Source organism: Schistocerca nitens, chromosome 4 (assembly GCF_023898315.1).
Source record: "Schistocerca nitens isolate TAMUIC-IGC-003100 chromosome 4, iqSchNite1.1, whole genome shotgun sequence".
Taxonomy (NCBI): domain Eukaryota; kingdom Metazoa; phylum Arthropoda; class Insecta; order Orthoptera; family Acrididae; genus Schistocerca; species Schistocerca nitens.
Genome location: NC_064617.1, coordinates 431,605,068 through 431,628,246, shown reverse-complemented (window position 1 = coordinate 431,628,246; position 23,179 = coordinate 431,605,068).

The window sequence follows — 23,179 nt, the reverse complement described above, 5'->3', positions numbered from 1 at the left end:
ACTGATGTCATACTGTCTGATATACAATTTGTAGAATATTTCACCAGAGTCATGGGTCTTTTCATTCATAATGTATAAAAAAGTCTACGTAGAACCGACGGAATGGTCAGTCAATGCGATAACATTATAACTATGAAATATTTTATTTTTAGTCTGTTGGGCAACATATTTACACAAAACCTAGAAATCAGGCACTGAAAGTATTTGCTTGGTACCTTTATTACATAGAAGAATAGAAATTTCGAAATGGGATGGATGCGACAGGCATTAAATAAATGTTTCTCTCTCAGGAAATACGAAGTGAATATTAATTTAAAAAGAAAGCCTGTCTCTTCATGAATAAGAGATTGATCCAGGGTTTTGTTGTCTAGTTTTTATATCGTCAGACGAACAGAGTTCTCAATGTGTGTACAGCATTAGGAATCTTACGAGAATAAGAGAATGTTTTATTTCATTGTTAAATTAACATCGGAGCATGATGTACTATAGAAATTTAATATTTTCAACATATGTTGTGTTACTTAATCACATAAATATTTAGCAGAGGATATGGATAAGATATCACTTCTCACACAAAGAAACATTTTTAGGTGAAATCCAATGCAAGGAATGTTCAACAAATCATGCCTTCCATAGGAAGTAATATTGCTGCTTATAACGTATCACAAGCACCTAAGAATTCTTCCTTCTTTCATGGCTGCACAAATACGAGGGTTGCACAGAAAGTAAGTCCCGATCGGTCGTGAAATGGAAACCACAACGAAAACCAGAAACGTTTTATTTGCAACAGTTAGGTACACCTCCCAACTATTTCTCTACATAGTCGCCGCTCCAGCTTCGAGTTTTGTCGTAGTGTTGTATCAACTTTCCAATATCCTCGTCATAGAAAGCAGCTGCCTGTGCTTTCGGCCAGTTATCTGCACTGGTTTGCAGTTCGCTGTCTGTGGAAAATTTTTGTCTTCATAGCCAGCGGTTCTTGTGAACAGAGATGAGACTCAGGGGGAGCCGATTACCGACTCTGTTGTGGGTGATCAAACACTTCTTATCGTAAACGCTGCCGGAGCGTCTTCATTGCCCCTGCAGGGTGCGGCCGAGAATTGGCATGAAGAAGGAACTGCTCGATAATTGTGTTATATGGGCAGCGTGACACAGGCGAAATCTCTAAACAGGCCCTTATACTTGGCGGAAGACGCTATTCCCTACGCATCTTTACGTGCTCACTGTTCATTCAAAACTGAAAAGAGCGACGTGACACGATCGAAGGGCATACTAGAGACACTGCCCAACACATCTATGCAAAGCTTTACCGGATTTTCCCAGCGTTTTCCATTTTGCGACCGATCGGAACTTTCTTTCTGGACAACCCTCGTATTTCCTTAGCCAGTGGATTGTCGCCACTGAGAGAGGAATGAACTTAAGGGTTTGGTGATTCCACAAGGTGCTCCTTAGACTTATTACAAGTTAGGACTGAACAAGTGTAGGGAAGGCAAATCGTCGTTAATTTCGAAAGGAACCGTAATTGCATTCGTTTCACGTAAATTACAAAATACAGAAGTCTGGATGGCCGGACGGGCACTTATTTTCCAGCATCTTTCGTACATGCGGTTCTACAATCGAAAATAAAGATTTACAGATTGATTTAATATATAAAATCGATGTTTTCGTTTCCCACTTCAAATCATAAATAGATATTATGGCTTTATGGCTTCAATTGTTACTTCTGTACATTTGCAAATTGATTTTTTGTTGGCAGTATCTAACTTTTGGATAGTTTCAACAAAACGTACACTGGAAAGTTAAAACATTATGACCACTTCAAACCGGAATGTTAGATGCTGTAACAAATATATGTAAGTGGAGCAAACACGGACGTGAGTCGCCCTAGCGAAGATATGGGATGAAAATGGAGAAATCCGTTGAGATAAGCGACTTTGACAAAGGGCAGATTATTAGTAAGCATAGCCTTTCAACAAGTACTTCGAAAACAACGAACATGGTCAAATGTTCACATGTGACTGTCGTGAACATCTACGGAAAGACCAGGAGGACGGCGAACCTACCACTAGGTGCGAAATGTTTGGACGTCTACTAAGTGGGGTTCCGAGGCTTGTCTGCTTTGTAAAGTAGCATAGATGGTGGCTTCTCTACCGAAAGAGCACAATGCTGGTGCAAGCAGAAGTGTTTCGGAGCACACCGTTCGTCGTACATTACTGATCATGGAGCTCCGCAACAGACCGCTCCTACATGTTCACCCAACGACAGCCTCAATTGCGATTGCGGTGGGCACGCGGCCTTCGGGATTTGATTGCCGATCAATGGAAACGTGTCGCCTCTTAGACTAAATCACTCTTTTGGCTACAATAAGTCGATGGTCGTCTCCACAAACGCCGTCATCTAGGTGAAAGGCGGATCGAAACGTGCAGCGCGCCACGGACACAGGGTGGTGGGAGCAATATTATAGTATTGGAGACATTCTCCTGGACTTTCATGGGACCTGTGGTAGACGATATGCTGACAGATGCGAACCACGTGCACCCCTTCATGTTTGATGTCTTCTCCGACGGTGATAGCAGTGCAATTGTCCGTGTCCCGGAGACAGAGCAGTGTTACAGTGCTTTGAGGAGCATTATAGTAAAGTTACGTTGATGTCTCGACAGCCAAAATCACTTCATGTAAATCCTACGGAACCCATATGGGTCGCCATCGGGCGTCATCTCTGCGTATGCATAGCAGAGGCCTGTTATTTACAAGAATTACGTAACTTCTGGATAGACACCTTATGCCACATACCTTCAAATACCTACCAACAAATTTTCCTATCCCTGATGCGCCGAATCACATATGTGTTTCGTTCCATAGAGCGACAAACAAGCTATTAAACAAATGACCATATTGTTTTGGCTCATCTGTGTACATCCACAGACATTAAAAAACAGGCTCTCATTCAGTCTCTGGCAGTACAGTAAACTACAGACACGTCAGTGGTGCTATATCCACTTGACTTTGTTAAGACAGAGAAAAATCTAGAACCCAAAGAGGAGTCAGACAAGGAGACATAATACGCCCAAAACTGTTCTCAGCTTTCGTAGAGAAAGTTTCCAGAACTTGAAACTGTGGAAATGAAGATGGAATACGTTTCAATGGGATATATCTGAACCAGCAGATTTTCGTTGATGGTATACTGTAAGTTCTCTTGGGTGTAGATATTCTTCGACAACTAATCAATTAGTTTAAAAGTGCATGTTTGAAAAAGTTTTGAAACTCTGTTACAATATGACTAAGATCATAAATATCATATTTTAAAGAAAATGTTACAGACTAGTACAAATTCATAGAAATAGTGGTTTAGTTTTATATTTGGGGTAGTTTAAGTAACCGATATCCGGAAACCTCGAACCTACGATTTAATTGAAAGTTAGAAAAATAGGAGAGTGGTCAGTCTGACTGGTTTGATGCGGCCCGCCACGAATTCCTCCCCACTGTCAACCTCTTGTAATATTCACGCATATATTTATTCAGATAATTGTTTACGACATCATTGTGTGTGGAATCTGAGTGAACATTCTCGTGATATTAATAAAAAAGGACTTCATCGTTACTAAAATAATAAATAATTGTTGTAAGTGACATAATTTAATATTCTGTAAAAACTTGTATCTCAGACAATACCTATGGGAAAAGATAATGAAAATCTATCTTTTGTTTTCTATGGTTCTTCTAGATTAATCCAACTTCTTGTTCGAACTGTTGTACTGATCGGACGTGATTGATGTCTTGTAGCACTGAGGTCTGTAAAAATTGTATCAAGTTGTTAAGTTATATTTGAAAAACAGAGTTTCTGTGTCATTGAAATCAATACGTCTGTTTGAGTATTTATTTTAATACGATTCTCGTCCTATATAAATGACAAGTTTTCTGTTCAGCTACAATGGAGCGCAGCTATTAGCGCTATTGATCTGCAGCGCGCTTTATTGGTAAAAGTTTGAATAATAAGTGATTAACACTGAGGAATACTTTTATGTTAATGCATATAGTAGAGGTACAGAAAAGATTTAATATACATTATTAGTTAATAGTAAAACAATGCCTGGACGAGATTCGATAAGTGATTGTCTTATGTTAGCTGCCATCTTAGTGAAATATTGCAGCGGCAGTTTTAATTTGAATTTTTAAACAGACATATATCTTGATGGTCAATTATTGCGATAATAAATGTGTATGGGTGGCCCACAACCCACTCAGAGATAATAGATTCCGCTTAGATACTCTTTAAATATAGTGCAACAGCATCTTACGCGATAAAAATTGTTCACTGCTAATATATGAAGCCGGATTATTTCGTAAGAACTTTTATAAAATATTTTTGACAGGAAAGAATACATGAGTGTTGTGTGTGTGTGGTACTGTGTGTCAAAACTGTTGATTTTGCTTAAAGAAAAGTGTTGTCACCTCTAATGACAGGAGGGGTAAATTGTATGACATCACTTTTGTGCATGAACTTAGTGCCACTTACACTGCTTGACAGACAGCATTGCTACACGATCCCAGGTGGAGATTTCTTTAATAACATAAGGACCATTAGCCGGGAGAGGCAGTGATTAAATAAAACGTCATGTTACGCTAATAACAAGTAGGTTTTGTTGTAGTCCTGCCCAAAAATTGCAAAACACCGAGATACAAGGCACGCCACACTGTTTATATTAGGATAGCACCTGCATACCACGTTCTCTGAGGCATGTGTATTGCTCTACAGCTTTTACCCTACGGAGCTCCCACCAGTACTATGGAAGTTATCCCGTTACGTCTTAACAGGTGTCCTGCCATCCTGTCCCTTCTTCTTATCAGTGTTTTCCGTATATTCCTTTCCTCGCAGATTCTACGGAGAAGCTCCTCATTCCTTACCTTATCAGTCCATTTAATTGTCAACATTTTTCTGTAACAATAACCCAGGAAGCCTTTTGTTATGTTTATCGCAAATCACATTATCTCATAAAAATTAAAAAAATAGGCGACTTTACGTAACGTACATCGAGGAATATTCTGGTGATAAATGAGGATTGGTATTCACAGTGAAATAACATCTATAGCATGTTTCAGAACAACGTTTTAAAGCTTTGGGGTCATCTTCCTTACATCAAAATAAGAAAAGAACTCGAGTTAATATGGGCTCTAAAATGCATACCTTAATGAGGTCTTGTTCTCCTTGGATACTGTGAACCACAGTTCTTCTGCTGCAGGATCTTTGGTTTCCGTATGTTAGGTAGAGGTAGTACGGATCGAAACAAAGACAGAATGTCCAGTAAACACGGGCTCTAAAATGCATACCTTAAGAGATACGAGCATTTGTTCATTTTCACTACAGTGAAACACATCTCTTCTACTGGGTTAGTGCTAACAGCTGTAAACTATGGATTTTGGAGCCCATGTAGAAAGAAAATTTTTTCCTTGTTTTGGTCCATACTACCTCCTCCAATACATGGAAATCAAAGAGCTTGCAGTAGAAGAAATGTGTTCACAGTATCGAGGATGAACAAGTGCTCATAGCTCTTGAATTGTACAGCCCATATGTAATAGAATTTTTATTCCTCTTTTAGTCCATACTACTTCCTCTCACTATATGTAAAGCAAAGAGCTTGCAGTGGAAGACATGTGCTCCTTAGTATTGGGAATGAAGAAATGCTCACAGCTCTCAAGGTATGCATTTTAGGGCCCATGTTCGCTGGATATTTTTTTCCTTGTACTGCTGTAAGGAACGGGTCCGTAAATTTTTAGAACATCACCTTGAACAAGCGTGTATACACCTGTTTTAGCTCCGCGGACTTAGCGGGGTCCCAGTGAGTGCGGAAGCGACTGTCCTCAAGCCGCGTCGGCGGCTGGCAAACTTATTAGTTTTTGAGGCGCGACTAAGTCCCGACTAACTACACTTGCCAGTTTCCCTCGGGAAGTCTGTTTTGCAGACGATTAAAATATGCGCGGTAAGTTTCCGAGAAGAAGGATCCCGGTAAATAATCCTATGTAAATCTTTCGTCGCCGTAGCGGCGCGGCGGCGCGCGCGGGGCGCGTCCCTAATTCCCCGCTCCCCTCTGCTCCTGCGCCCCCGCCGCCCACGCCGCCCCCGCCACCCTGGGCTGGGCTCCTCGGCGGCCGCCTGGAGGCGCGCGCTAACTACTGTGTGCTCTCGTCGCTCATCAGCGCGGGCTCGCCCCGAATAACGAGCAAGCCGGCGGCTGCTTATTGTTCCGCCGCTCACTCAGGGATCGCTCCGCCCACACGAAATAATTGCAACAAACTCGTTACACCGTCCGCCGCCGCTACCGCCGCCTGCTGACGCTGGCGCGTGTCTCCAGGCCGGCGACCTCTGCTCTGCTGTTTCCCGGACAGATTTTGAGACGTGTGTGGAGGCCTTCGCTGTTGGAAGCTATCCGCCTGCTTGGTGGTCTTCTGGTAATGACGGGAATGTATCTGACGAACCCAGAGAAGTAAACGGTGGAAGCCTTGTGTTTACGACAAAATGTAAACGTGAAGGAAGACTGCAGAAGATTGACTCTTTAAACCCACTGCCAAGTGGCAATTACAAAGGAGTTAGGTACATATTGAAGGGAATGGGGGATAGTAAGTTAGCAGACCAAGATGACACATTATACTGGGAGTTTCAAAGTCCTTACTACAAAACGTCTAGGGGTGAGAGATCATGTCAAGGGGAATAACGTTTGTTAGATACAAACTGTTCGCTGACGCTTCGTGGTGACGCTATGTGTTTTAAGAATTGTTATCACTATGGGAGGCGGCGTGCCGTACACACTGTGCGGCGTTCGTATGCGATGTGTGTTGCCTATCATACAGTCACACGCTCTGCTTAAGAGGCGGGCCAAAATTAAATTTCCTGGTTCGCTTGTAAAATGCTTTTCTCAGCTTATGAACACCCATTCCTAAGGTTCGCTCAGTGAATATTATAGTCAGTTTATTGGGTTACATCAAGTGCTGCACAACTTGTTAGTGGACGCTGCTATAAGGGACAGTCAACTGAAAACCGAACAGCTAGACCATGGAATGGTTCCATTCAAAAGTAATCGCCACAAGCTTTAAGGCATTTGTCCCATTGGGAGACGAGACCATTATTTCCTCTTTCGTAGAAAGCGGTTGGCGCTGGCGGATCCCCCACACTCCTCCAATTTTTCGTTTGGCTGAAACAGACGTCCAAGCATATCTTCCTTCAGATTGCCAACTATGTGAAAATCACACGGTGGAAGATCATCTACATGTACATTTACGTGATTATGCTGCTGTTCACAACAAAGAGACTGGCAGAGGGTTCAATGAATCACCTTCACGCTCTCTCTCTACCGCTCCACTCTCGAAAGGCGCGCAGGGAAAACGAGCACTTAAATTTTTCTGTTCGAGCCCTAATTTCTCTTACTTTATAGTGATAATCATTTTTCGCTATGTAGTTGGGTGCCAAAAGAATGTTTTCGCAATCGGAGGAGATAATTCGTGATTGAAATTTCATGAGAAGATCCCGTCTTAACGAAAAAAGCATTTGTTATAATGATTGCCACTCCAATGCATGCATCATGTCTGTGGCAATATCTCCCCTATTTCGCGATAATACAAATCGAGCTGCCCTTCTTTGAACTTTTTCTGTGTCATCCAACAGTCCTGGCTCATGCGGATGCGACATCGCACAGCAATACTCCAGAATACAGCGGACAAGCGTGGTGTAAGCAGACCTTAAGTAGGCCTGTTGCACTTTCTAACTGTTCTGCCAATCGCTGTGTTTGGTTTGCTCTACCCACAACATTATCTATGTGATCGTCCCAATTTAGGTTATTTGTAATTGTAATCCCTAAGTATTTAGTTGAATGTACAGCCTTAAAATTTGCGTCACTTACCACGTAATCAAAATTAAGCAGATTTCTTTTAGTACTCATGTGAATAACTACACACTTTTCTTCATTCGGAGTCAATTGACACTTTTCGCACCATACAGATAACTTATTTAAATCATTTTTCAATTCGTTTTGGACATCTGATGACGGTAAATGACAGCAGCATCTGCTAAAAATCTAAGAGGGCCACTCAGATTGTCTCTTATGTCGTTCATATAAACAAGGAGCATTAGAGGGCCTATAATGTTTCCTTTGGGGACGCCATATATTACTTCTGTTGTATTCGATAACTTTCAGTCTATTACTACGAACTGCGACCGTTCTGACAGGAAATCACGAATCCAGTCGCACAACTGAGGCGATATTCTATAGGCAAGCAGTTTGGTTAGATGACGCTTGTGAGAAACGGTGTCGAAAGCCTTCTGGAAATCTAAAAATATAAAATCAATTTGACATCCCCTGTCAACAGCACTCGTTACTACATGAGTATAAAGAGCTAGTTGTGTTTCACAAGAGCGGTATTTTCAGAATCCGTGTTGACTATGCGTCAACAAATCATTTTCTTCGAGGTAATTAATAATCCCCCCATGAACCATGGACCTTGCCGTTGGTGGGGAGGCTTGCGTGCCTCAACGATACAGATAGCCGTACCGTAGGTGCAGCCACAACGGAGGGGTTTCTGTTGAGAGGCCAGACAAACTTGTGGCTCCTGAAGAGGGGCAGCAGCTTTTCAGTAGTTGCAGGTGCAACAGTCTGGACGATTGACTGATCTGGCCTTGTAAGACTAACCAAAATGGCCTTGGTGTTCTGGTACTGCGAACGGCTGAAAGCAAGGGGAAACTACAGCCGCAAATTTTCCCGAGGGAATGCAGATTTACTGTATGATTAAATGATGATGGCGTCCTCTTGGGTAAAATATTCCGGAGGTAAAATAGTCCCCCATTCGGATCTCCGGGTATGGACTACTCAGGAAGACGTTGTTATCAGGAGAAAGAAAACTGGCGTTCTACAGATCGAAGCGTGGAATGTCAGATCCCTTAATCGGGAAGGTAGGTTAGAAAATTTAAAAAGGGAAATGGATAGGTTAAATTTAGATATAGTGGGAATTAATGAAGTTCGATGGCAGGAGGAACAAGACTTCTGGTCAGGTGAATACAGGGTTATAAATACAAAATTAATTAGGGGTAATTCAGGAGTAGGTTTAACAATGAATAGAAAGTAGCAATGCGGGTAAGCTACAACAAACAGCATAGTGAACGCATTGTTGTCGCCAAGATACATACGAAGCCCACGCCTACCACAGTAGTACAAGTTTATATGCCAACTAGCTCCGCAGATAACGAAGAGATTGATGAAATGTATGATGAGATAAATGAAATTATTCAGACGGTGAAAGGAGACGAAAATATAATAGTCATGGGTGACTGGAATTAAAGAGTAGGAAAAGGGAGAGAAGGAAACATAGTAGGTGAATATAGATTGGGGCTAAGAAATGAAAGATGAAGCCACCTGGTAGAATTTTGCGCAGAGCATAACTTAATCATAGCTAACACTTGGTTCAAGAATCATGAAAGAAGGTTGTATACGTGGAAGAGCCCTGGAGATACTAGAAGGTATAAGATAGATTATATAATGGTAAGACAGAGATTTAGGAACCAGGTTATAAACTGTAAGACATTTCCAGGGGCAGATGTGGACTCTGACCTCAATCTATTTGTTATGAACTGTAGATTACAACTGAAGAAACTACAAAAAGGTGGGAATTTAAGGAGATGGGACCTGGATAAACTGAAAGAACCAGAAGTTGTACAGAGTTTCAGGGAGGGCATAAGGGAACAATTGACAGGAATGGGGGAAAGAAATACAGTAGAAGAAGAATGGGTAGCTTTGAGGGATGAAATAGTGAAGGGAGCAGAGGATCAAATAGCTAAAAAGACGAGGGCTAGTAGAAACCCTTGGGTAACAGAAGAAATATTGAATTTAATTGATGAAAGGAGAAAATATAAAAATGCAGTAAATGAAGCAGGCAAAAAGGAATACAAACGTCTCAAAAATGAGATCGACAGGAAGTGCAAAATGGCTAAGTAGGGATGGCTAGAGGACAAATGTAAAGATGTAGAGGCTTATCTCACGAAGGGTAAGATAGATACTGCCTACGGGATACTTAAAGAGACCTTTGGAGATAAGAGAACCACTTGTATGAACATCAAGAGCTCAGATGGAAACCCAGTTCTAAGCAAAGAAGGGAAAGCAGAAAGGTGGAAGGAGTATACAGAGGGTCTATACAAGGGCGATGTACTTGAGGACAATATTATGGAAATGGAAGAGGATGTAGATGAAATGGGAGATACGATATTGCGTGAAGAGTTTGACAGAGCACTGAAAGACCTGAGTCGAAACAAGGCCCCCGGAGTAGTCAACATTCCATTGGAACTACTGACGGCCTTGGGAGAGCCAGTCCTGACAAAACTCTACCATCTGGTGAGCAAGATGTATGAGACAGGCGAAATACCCTCAGACTTCAAGAAGAATATAATAATTCCAGTCCCAAAGAAAGCAGGTGTTGACAGATGTGAAAATTACTGAACTATCAGTTTAATAAGTCACAGCTGCAAAATACTAACGCGAATTCTTTACAGACGAATGGAAAAAATGGTAGAAGCCGACCTCGGGGAAGATCAGTTTGAATTCCGTAGAAATATAGGAACACGTGAGGCAATACTGACCCTACGACTTATCTTAGAAGAAAGATTAAGGAAAGGCAAACCTACGTTTCTAGCATTTGTAGACTTAGAGAAAGCTTTCGACAATGTTGATTGGAATACTCTCTTTAAAATTCTGAAGGTGGCAGGGGTAAAATACAGAGAGCGAAAGGCTATTTACAATTTGTACAGAAAGCAGATGGCAGTTATAAGAGTCGAGGGGTATGAAAGGGAAGCAGTAAATAGAGATGGGGCCCCTCCACGCCCGCACCAACGTGGTGACCAAACCAAAAGTTCTACTGTCACCTCCGTAAAACATGTTAGTTATCTAGTAAGTGGATCACAGGATGCTGGGCTGTGATGTTGTCCGTGCGTCTGGGTAAGACTACGCGTTAACACGGTCCATCAGGTGATAGATAGTGGACGAAACGCGAGTGAGGGTAGCGATTTGAAGAGCAGAGGGAAAAAAGTGCCATGGCTCGTGCCGTGGGAAAAAAACCTCTGCGACAGTGGGATGGGTAGTAAAAGCAGTAGTGGTTTACTAACTGCGATAGCTCATGCAAGGTTGGATTTGTTAGTATAGGTATCATGCATCATTACCGTGACAAGCGATGGCGATGCGTCCCAGTTGCTGCAGCTGCTACATTCCTGGAACAATCAAGGTCGTTATAAAGTAGTGGGAGATCGGCCATAGATCATCTCACTGTGTGGGGGATGTGTGGAGCTTGTTTGCATGCAGTGTACGGTACGGCTTCCCTGTGTGGTGCCAGTTATTCGGCAGTGTATTTCAGCTGGATATCCAGTAATGGCGTCTGATTAACAGGGGCTCGCCTGTGCCGTTATGTTTGCGTATGCTTGGCCATAGATGTTATGTCCTTACAAGTATGTCTTTTGGTCTTTTATGTTTCCATCTATAGTTGTGGTCGTAGTTCCCCAGATTCAGAATAAACGGGTTCTGCGAATGTTTGGAGTTTCTGTATAGTCTTGTGGTGAGTTTGTGGATTACCTCCGTGAGACTCTCAAGTCGGTATTCCCGGTGAAGGTCCGCGATGCGTGTGTATCGTGGAGCATTGCTTATGATTTTGAGTACTTTGTTTTGTATGAGCTGCAGACGGCGCAGGCGTGTAGGCGCAGCGTATCCCCAGACAGGAGCTGCGTACGCCATGAGGGGTCGAATAAGTGTCATGTACATGGACCTCGACACCCTTCTATTCAGTGTGCTACGCCTGTTGAGCATATGGTAGAGCTGTTTGAGCCTCGCGCTAGCTCGGTTGGTAATGTGTTGTATGTGGTCCCCCCAGAGTAATTTACGGTCCAGCCAGACACCGAGGTATTTCACTTTCTCGCGGAAACGTATTGGACGTGCATGTAGAGTTATTGGTCTGCAATAGCGGTGTTTGCGCAGTTGCTTCGGTCTTCTAGTGAACAGAACGGCTTCGCACTTGTCGACGTTTACTCTAACTCGCCATTTCTCCAACCAAGGCTCGGACGAAGTAAAAACTTTGAGGTTCGCGGATGACATTGTAATTCTGTCAGAGACAGCAAAGGACTTGGAAGAGCAGTTGAACGGAATGGACAGTGTCTTGAAAGGAGGGTATAAGATGAACATCAACAAAAGCAAAATGAGGATAATGGAATGTAGTCGAATTAAGTCAGGTGATGCGGAGGGAATTAAATTAGGAAATGAGACACTTAAGTAGTAAAGGAGTTTTGCTATTTGGGGAGCAAAATAACTGATGAGGTCGAAGTAGAGAGGATATAAAATGTAGACTGCCAATGGCAAGGAAATCGTTTCTGAAGAAGAAAAATTTGTTAACATCGAGTATAGATTTAAATGTCAGGAAGTCGTTTCTGAAAGTGTTTGTATGGAGTGTAGCCATGTATGGAAGTGAAACGTGGACGATAAATAGTCTAGACAAGAAGAGAATAGAAGCTTTCGAAATGTGGTGCTGCAGAAGAATGCAGAAGATTAGCTGGGTAGATTACATAACTAATGAGGACGTATTGAATAGAATTGGGGAGAAGAGGAGCTTGTGGCACAACTTAACTAGAAGAAGGGAACGGTTGGTAGGACATGTTCTGAGGCATCGAGGGATCACCAATTTAGTATTGGAGGGCAGCGTGGGGGGGTAAAAATCGTAGAGGGAGACCAAGAGATGAATACACTAAGCAGATTGAGAAGGATGTAGGCTACAGTAGGTACTGGGAGATGAAGAAGCTTGCACATGATAGAGTAGCATGGAGAGCTGCATCAAACCAGTCTCAGGACTGAAGACCACAACAACAACAATTAATAATATTCGAATACAGTATATGTTCCAATACCCTACAGCAAATATACGTTAGTGATACGGGCCGGTAATTCAGCAGATTACTACTATTTCCCTTTTTGGGTATTGGCGTGGCTAGTCTTTACGTACGGATCTTTCTGTGAGCGAGCGGTTGTATATAACTACTAAATATAGAGCTATTGTATCAGCATACTCTGAAAGGAATCTGACTGGTATTCAGTCTGGACCGGAGGCCTTGCCTTTATTGATTTAAGTTGCTTTCCTACACCATGACTAGTCTTTACGCACGGATCTTTCTGTGTGCGAGCGGTTGTATGTAATCGCTAAATATGAAGCTATTGTATCAGCATACTTTGAAAGGAAACTGACTGGTATTCAGTCTGGACCGGATGCCTTGCCTTTATTGATTTAAGCTGCTTTCCTACACCGAGGATATCTACTTTTATGTTTCTCATCTGGGCAGCTGTTCTTGATGGGAATCCAGGAATATTTACTTCGACTTCCTTGATAAAGGAGCTCCGGAAAACCGTGTTTAATCACTCTGCTTTAGTGGCACTGTCATCTGTGACTTAACGGTAGTTATTGCGCAGTGATGGTATTGATTGTGTCTTGCCACAGGTGTGCTTTATGTATGACCAGAATCTCTTTGGGTTTTCCAGCCAGATACCGAGACAGAGTTTCGTTGTGGAAATTTTAAAAAGCACTTCTCATTGAAGTATGCGCGATATTTCGAACTTCTGCAAAACTTTGCCAATATGGGGAATTTTGCGTCCTTTTAAATTTAGCATGATTTTTTTCGTAGCTTCTGCAACAGTGATATGACCCGTTATGTGTGCCACGGGTGATTAGTACCATCACTTACCAATTTATGTGGTATATATCTCTCAATTGCCGTCGATACTGTCTCCTTGAAATCATTCCACATCTTCTCTACGCTTACATGATCAGATCGGAAGGAGTGGAAACTGTCTCTTAAAACCCCGTTAACAGCGTTTATCACCTTTTTTAAATAGATGTACTTTGTATTTCTTTTTGATGGTTATGGCTGTTAGAGTATTCAACCTAGCAGCAACTGCCTTGTGGTCGCTAATCCCTGGATCCGTCATGATACTGCCTATTTGACCAGGATTATTTGTTGCTAAGTGGTCAAGTATGCTTCGAATGGGCTCATTAACTAATTGTTCAAAATAATTTTCTGAGAAAGCATTCAGTCCAATTTCGGATGGCGTTTTATGCCTGTCGCCGGTTTAAAACGTATAATTTTTCCAGCATATCGAGGGTGATTGAAGTCACCACCGACTATAATTGTGTAAGTGGGATACATACTCGAAATGACACTCAAGCTTTCATTGAACTGTTCAGCAACTATATCTTCTGAATCAGGGTGTCGGTAAAGCGATCCACTTAATAGTTTAGTCCAATAGTCAAGTACAATACCCATACTGTTTCGTAGGAACTATCTACTTCAATTCCTGTACAAAGTAAACTACTTCTGACAGCAATAAATACTCCAAAACCAACTGTATTTAATCTAACCTTTCTGAACACTGTTAGGTCGTTTGAAAAAAATTTGGCTCAACTTATTTTCGGCTTTAGCTAGCTTTCCATACCCATAGATATTTGAGCTTCATTGCTCTCGATTGGAGCTTGAAACTCTGGTTCCTTACCAACACCGCTACAATTTACAACTACAATACCGATCGTTTCTACAGCTACCTTACTACGTTTTACGTGCTCCCTTTTAGATGGTCACCCTTTCTGTGGTTTCGTGGGACCCTCTAACCTAAAAAACCGCCCAGTTCCTTCCACACAGTCCCCACTATCTGTGTAGCAGCTTACTCTGTGTATGGACTCCTCACCTATTATGCGGAACCGGGAAACCCACCACCCGATGGCTCAAGTCAGGAATCTGCAGCCTACATGGTCACAGAACCACCTGAGCCTCATATTCAGGCCCTCCACTCGGCTCTGCACCAAAAGACCACAGTCGGCTCTATCGACGATGCTGCAGGTGGTGACCTCAGCCTTAATATCGCAGGCAAGGTTTGCAGTCTTTACCATTTTCGCTGCCAAAAATCAGAGAGAATCTCCTCCGATCCAAAGCGACACACGTCATTGGTACCAACATGAGCCATCACCTGTAGTTGGCTGCACACAGTACACTTTATAGTATCCAGAAGCACCCTTTCCACATCTGTGATGCACACAGGGCGCACACTGGCTTCCTTCCTCTCCTGGGCAGACATATCCTAAGTGGCCCTATTACGCACCTAACGCTGAAGCTCCCAACTACCAGCAAACCTACACTCTATGAATACCCAGACCTTGTAGGCTGAGAAGCTTCCTCTGGAACAGGATGGACCACTGCAACCGGCTTAGAGACGTCGTCAGCCACAGATAATGACTGAAACCTGTTCGTCAAACGAACTGGGAAGGCCCTACAATAGGCCATCGGAAAGTCTTTTTCTCCTTTGGAATGATCTCACACTCGACCACGGGTGATGGGACAACCTCAGTGCAGGAAGTACCTAGGGTTGGCGGGATACAGGGGTGTCACCCCACTCTCCATTGTTGCGAGATGGTTCCAAGATGGCGTCGAAGACGTAATACAAGATGGCGGCCTGTAGACTTGGCAACAGCGCAGGATATAATCCAGACAGTGGCGGTGACCTCTGCTGATGACAAGAGTACCATTATCCAAGATGGCGACTTTAGGTGGGAAACTGCCACTGCCCCCTGCCACGCACCACTAGCCTCTACTAACATAAGTAAATGGAGGGAAAATAGGTCACATTGGCTACCTCCACTAACCTAAGTCATCTGACCGCCATGTCTTTCTAGGGATTGGAGGGATATTTAAATTTTGGCGGTAAAGAAAAGCCACTTTGGCAATGTCTACTAACCTATGAAAATTATAGGAAAGAGAGGGCACTTGGGCTACCTCACCTAAAATAAGTCATCCGACTACCACCGCTTACTAGGATATGGTGGGAAGGGGACCTGACCTATATTGGACATAAGTCTTTATTTTCAGTCTTTATTTAAACAACTAGAGGCAGTACGTCCATCCAGTGTGTTAACCACAATGCACGGAGCCCAACTGACCTAGTACACAGTACTGCCACCAGAGAACACTGTCATCCATTGTGTGATATAATCCAAGATGGCGGTCTGGGATGGGGCAAAATGGTGGGAACAGTGTGTTCGCCACAAGATGTGGGCCTAGTACACAGTACCACCACCAGAGGGCACTGTCATCCCTTCTGTGACGTAATACACAATGGCAGTCTGGTGGTGGGGAGGAAGGGTCTCATAACAGGAAATACAGGGATGTATTGTTTATTTATTAAAAAAAATCAGTTTGTGTGGGTTGGATTTCTGTTGTTCATCATTCTCTGCTGTTTGGATACATATAGGTCTTGTAAGAAGTAATTACATGGAGCAAACATGTTGCATAGCCTAATTGTACTCTGGGTGTCTTAAACTAATGTTTGGATCTTTTGTCCATAGTTAACCTATTGTTCTGTTAAGAGGTTTTCCATGTCGCCACCATGTCCTTAAACTACTGTACCACTTTTGATGCCAAATTAAGTGATTAGTTATGACCTTCCAACATTTTCTGGTACACTTTTCGAATTTCACATGATTTCAACGTCATTTCTGGCGAAGTCTTCTTTGTCACCCACCACCTTAAACTATTGTACTGCGTTGTACATAAAAATTATGCTAACTAACCTAGTGTTCCACCTGCCATTCTGCTCCATGTCACCCGTTCATGCACATCCTCCCCTTAACTATTGTACTGCTAACATCAAGTTGATATAAAAAAATTATGCAAATTAATTAATCGATAGTTTTCAATTGTGGGGATAAATTTTTTCACTCGCAGCATCCTATTAGTCGGTGAAATCGATGGAATACAGTTTAAACCAAAGATCGTGAATAAAAAACATATGACACCACATGAAGCCCGACGCCGATGCAACCCCGCCGCTGCACCTAGCCGTGAACCTGGTCCTGCCGCAGCTGCCACAGCATCGCTCTTGCGCCCATGGGCCGCCCTCCCTCAAGGTTGCAGGTTAGGGCTGCAAGACTAGGCTGCTCACAGCAGCCTGATTCCACAACTTACAATGCACACCCCTATCCATCTCGCCACAGAACTTCAAGGTGTGTTCAGACTGATCCCATATGCGAAACGCCTGTGGGCAGCACATTGCTGACATTATACCTGTGGATATTGACATCACAGATCGCGCTATAGAATCTGTACCGGAATAACAAACACTGCTTTCTCCCTACCGATTCTAAGAGGACATACAAGCTGTGTCCAGCCATACTTTCCTGCCCCAGCGTAACTGACGCATCGCTGTGAGTCGTCCGTCTGGTGACTCATCATCTATAAGGTTGTCAATGTTATACTGACATCACGTGACTATCTAAAATAAAAGAAAAGTCGACCTCTCGGAAACTGTGTAGTGTCCAAGGAATAGTTGCTTTTGTAGGAGCTTTTATGATGTCTCAGATTGTCTGTGTGGAAACCATTGTCCTAACATAACCTGTTCACGAAAATAGTGCTGAATAACACCGAACGCATTCCTCCTCATAGTCCTAATGCGGCACCTGATCTATCATGTCTTACCTTTCCTGCTTTCAACATACACATACGTTCTCACTGCATTGTAGAATCCCCTACATCCCAGGACAAAAGATGTCTTGTGAATGAACGGGGGGATTATGATTGGTTCTTATCGAATTTACCCACTGAATTACTGATGACGCCTATGTTGAAGCACTGTCCGCCTTCTTATTTTTGCACCTGACGAGACTTTCACCTGCAGAAAACTAGTTTATACAGATAGCCATATTGCACCCACAATTTAACCTTGCAAAGTGCTCTACACATTAAAAAATGGTTCAAATGGCTCTGAGCACTATGGGAATGAACTTCTGAGGTCATCAGTCCCCTAGAACTCAGAACTACCTAAACGTAACTAACCTAAGAACATCACACACGTCCATGCCCAAGGCGGAATTCAAGACTGCAACCATAGCTGTTGCGTGGTTCCAGACTAGCACTTAGAACAGCTCGGCCACCCTGGCTGGCTCCTGCATAATGACAAATATGGATAGATTCTTACTCAATTACACTGATATCCAAATGAGGACAGGAGTTTGAATATTAGAGCGTGAAACCGATCTCCAACCCAGCAATATATCACATGTACCGTGTAGACATAGTAAACAAACAATTCGTATCATGCACCATACAAAAGCGCCTCTTTCACATCATTTGTACATATAGCACGAAGACAGTCAGCATATGCACATGCAACGTAGGTATACTCGTGGCACTAGATATTTCCCGTGAGGTCAGGGGTCATACAATCCCAATGCATGAACAGAGTACCCTCATTGGATCAAAGTCACTCTCAGAACTGTTGTGCAAAGACTGACTTGTTTCCCCCTCGGCACAAACGCGTTACTGTTTCTAGTCCCGACCTGCTTGCTTGCTCGCATTTATACACACATATCCAGACTCTGTGATTACAAGAACACACATAATTTCCCATCGTTTGCTAGAATATCATGCAATTTTCGAGGTACTTCTCGATATCAAAGACATATCAATATCGCTTGCATAGCAGTATCACTCTCGCGATATAATTCCGAAGGTATAGACTGGAAATTATTTCTCTACAAACACGAAAACTTAGCTAGGTGGAGTGTGCTGTAAACCATAGAGTAACTAGAAACTTATCCCGTCTGCAAGGACCTTTACATGAAAAAACTCGACAAAAGAAAAATATAGGAAACAGTTATTTTCACTCGCAGATACTGATTTCGGTGGTGTAACAGATTCCAAATCATCCCTAGAATGTACAAAGTCATATAACGTGTTTCTCATGTCTAGAGAACCAGAAAACGTGTTTTCCATCTGTTAGATGCATACACCACAATCGATGTTCTCTCAACTAAATAAAGGCGCGAAATGTGAAGAAGCAGACAACCAAACAATTTACATGGATGGGAGTAACGGCCAAGCGCATACACACATCCATATTGAATCTTCTCAAACTGTCACGTGATCGCCGAAGCTGTGCAAAAAAAAAAATGGTTCAAATGGCTCTGAGCACTATGGGACTCAACTGCTGAGGTCATTAGTCCCCTAGAACTTAGAACTAGTTAAACCTAACTAACCTAAGGACATCACACACATCCATGCCCGAGGCAGGATTCGAACCTGCGACCGTAGCGGTCTCGCGGTTCCAGACTGTAGCGCCAGAACCGCGCGGCCACTTCGGCCGGCCGAAGCTGTGCAACTCATACTAAGTATTAGTTCGCCATTGAGCCGCCTAGAGGACTACACAGGTAAGTCAGCTACATTCCTATACTCCAACAGGCCTTTCCATTCAGACAGCTGCTACCGTCAACTGGAAACGTTAATAATTCCCATCACCAGCGCTGTATGCCGAGCACACATAGGCAGAATCATCCTAGAAAAACGGTAATAGGGTAAGTGCCGACAAATGGCCAAACATCAAGTTAGATGCCCAGAGTATAGTGATGAACATTAGGTTATGCAACATGTTTGCTCCAAGTAATTACTTCTTACAAGATCTACATATTTCCAAACAACATAGAATGTTGAACAACAGAAATCCAACCCATACAAACTGATTTTTGTATAAATAATCAATACACCCTTGAATTTTCTTTTACGAGACCCTTCCTCTACACCACTAGACCGCCATCTTGGATTACATCACAGAAGGGATGACTGCGCCCTCTGGTGGTGGTACTGTGTCCTAGGCCCAGATCTCATGGCGAACACACTGTCCCACAATTTTCCCCCACCCCAGACCGCCGTCTTGTATTATGTCATGGAAAGGATGACAATGCCCTTTGGTGGCAGTATTGTGTACTAGGTTAAATGGTTCAAATGGCTCTGACCACTATGGGACTTGACTTCTGAGGTCATCAGTCCCCTAGAACTTAGAACTACTTAAACCTAACTAACCTAAGGACATCACAAACATCCATGCCCAAGGCAGCATTAGAACCTGCGACCGTAGCTGTTGCGCGGTTCCAGACTGAAGTTCCTAGAACCGCTTGGCCACACCGGCCGGCTGTACTAGGTTAGTTGGACCTTGGACCTCGTGGTTAACTCACTGGATGGAGGTACTGCCTCTAGTTGTTTAAATAATGACTGAAAATGAAGACTTATGTTCAACACAGATCGAGTCCTCTCCCCACAATTTCCTAGGAAAAGGTGGCAGTTGGATGACTTATATTAGTAGAGGCAGCCCAGTGCCCTTTCTTTCCCATCATTTTCTTATGCTTTTAGAGATAGCCCAAGTGGCCTAAGTGGCCTTTCTTAGGTTAGTAGACGTTGATGGAATTTGCACATTCCGCTAAGGGTTCGGGGCAGTATTGCATGGTACGTTCCCTCCTAAAGCCGCCGGTAATGGTACTCGCGTCATCAGCTGACGTCACGACCGCCATTTTGGATTACGTCAAGCACTGTTGCCAAGTCTACAGGCCGCCATCTTGGATGTTGTCATCGCCGCTATCACGGATACATCTGGAAACAATGGAGAATGGGTGATATCCCTGTAGCCCCCCTACTCCCGGGATACCCACAGCAGTGGACCAGTAGGGGGACAGGAGGAACAGGGTCGACGGCCCTCGCATCCCTGCGTCTGCTCCCCAACAGTAATCCGTGTTCTACGGAGGATGTTGCAGTGTTTTTCAACCAAATTGCTGCAGAGTAGCTCTCGTGCGATTGGCAGTATTAAAGTGGTCGTTATCGTGCAACTTACGTGATACTCAGGAACTGTAGTCGTATATAACGAAATAATCATGAATAGATTCATTTTTATACTACTTATTGCTCCTGTAAAGTTTTTTACAACCATTGCATTTTTCTGTATGCATCTTATTGTTGACACTCGCAAATAATGCGGTAGGTGTGACTTTCTGAAGAAGGGCGCCAATTGCCCGGAACCGGTAAAGAAATTAAATTTCCTTTATGCAGTTGGTTGCTTATTATTTCATTGTATTTACCTGACTTTGTGTGAACAGCAAATGGCTCTGAGCACTATGGGACTCAACTGCTGTGGTCATTAGTCCCCTAGAACTTAGAACTACTGAAACCTAACTAACCTAAGGACATCACACACATCCTTGCCCGAGGCAGGATTCGAACCTGCGACCGTAGCAGTCGCACGGTTCCGGACTGCGCGCCTAGAACCGCGAGACCACCGCGGCCGGCCTGTGTGAACAGCCTTAGATTTATTGGAAGGAGGGGTGGGGGGGGGAAGGGCGAGATGTGCTACCACGTAGGGTCATGATGAGCACGTATTTCGACTCCAGGGGCCCTCTGCTCGTCAAGATCCTCGAGCGCGGAGCGCAGCGCTATGAAGACACTTCGTAGAAACTGCGATGCGCCATGAAGTCGAAACGCCCGGGAACGCTGTCGGTCGGACTCATCCTGTTGCACGATAAAGTCTGCCGCCACACTGCTAATCGGACGATGACTACGTTTCAGCGATTTGCCTGTGAAGCATCCTCCATACAGCCCGGATCTTCCACCATATTATTTTCACATCTTTGACAATTTGATGAAAGACGTCTTGTACATTGGTTTCAGTCGGACGAGGAAGTGCAACAGTGGGTGCGGTTGTGGATACGTCAGCAGGCGACCGTGTTGAACGAAAGAGGAATTGATCGTTTCGTCTCCCAGTGGGACGAATGCTTTAACGAGTGTGGTGATTTCTCTTGGATGTAACCATTCCACGGCAGGTGTTCAGTTTTATTTGACTGCCAATTGTATTTCAGTTAAATGTCGTCTCTGGGAAGAGTCAGCGAATGTAGTATTCTGTACAGTCCTCAAAATGGTGAATAGATGCCTGAGGAAAATTCATTTACTGGATACAAGCTGACTTCATTAATCCAGTATTATGCGTTGCGGACATTGTCATGTGTCATTAACCCTTCATCTTCAGGCACAGACTTTCACAAGAATTAGAGTACGTCATCGGATAGAAACAGCGACTAGCTTCGTCATATGAAACGAGTTAATACCGTGACATAGAACCCACAATACATGCCTCTAGTCGGCTACTATCTGATCTCGGTATTTTATGGCACACTGAATACAAACTTTTTACCTGTTGTTGTGAGCCTTCTGCTCAACTCCAAATTACCATTAAGTAGTTCGCTCGGAAACTAACAAGGGAACCTCCCCATCGCACCACCCTCAGATTTAGTTATAAGGTGGCACAGTGGATAGGCCTTGAAAAACTGAACACAGATCAATGGAGAAAACAGGAAGAAGTCGTGTGTAACTATGAAAAAAATAAGCAAAATATACAAATTGAGTACTCCATGCGCAAGATAGGCAACATCAAGGAAAACAGGAGCTCAGGTGCGCCGTGGTCCCGTGGTTAGCGTGAGCGCCTGCGGAATGAGAGGTCCTTGGTTCAAGTCTCCGTGAAAAGTTTAATTTTTTTTATTTTCAGTCAATTATTATATGTCCGTCCGTCCGTCCGATGCGATCACTTTTTTGGGAGTGATTATCATATCCACAAGAAAACCTAAATCGGGCAAGGTAGAAGAATCTTTTTACACATTCGCCAAGTGTACAAGTTAGGTGGGTCGACAGCATATTCCTGTCATGTGACGCACATACCGTCACCAGTGTCGTATAGAATATATCAGACGTGTTTTTCTGTGGAGGAATCGGTTGACCTATGCGATCAAATGTTTCCGGTTCCCATTGGAGAGGCACGTCCTTTCGTCTACTAATCGCACGGTTTTGCGGTGCGGTCGCAAAACACAGACACTAAACTTATTACAGTGAACAGAGACGTCAATGAACGAACGGACAGATCATAACTTTGCGAAAATAAAGAAAGTCAACTTTTCACTCGAGGGAAGACATGAACCAAGGACCTTTCGTTCCGCAGCTGCTCACGCTAACCACGGGACCACGGCGCTCCTGAGCTCAGATTATCCTTGATGTTGCCTATCTTGCGCATGGACTACTCAGTTTGTATATTTTGCTTATTTTTTTTTTCATAGGTCCGCACAACTTCTTCCTATTTTCTCGATCGATCTGTGTTCAGTTTCTAAGGTCTATCCACTGTGCCAACTTATAACTAAATCTGAGGGGGCTGCGAATGGGGAGGTTCCCTTGTAAGTGAGATGAGTCTGCATTCGCAAACAACATTCCTGTCGAGTTTAGACTAGATTGTAATTGACAGGACGTGTTGCTCACCTACTTTGCCTGTCACTTAGT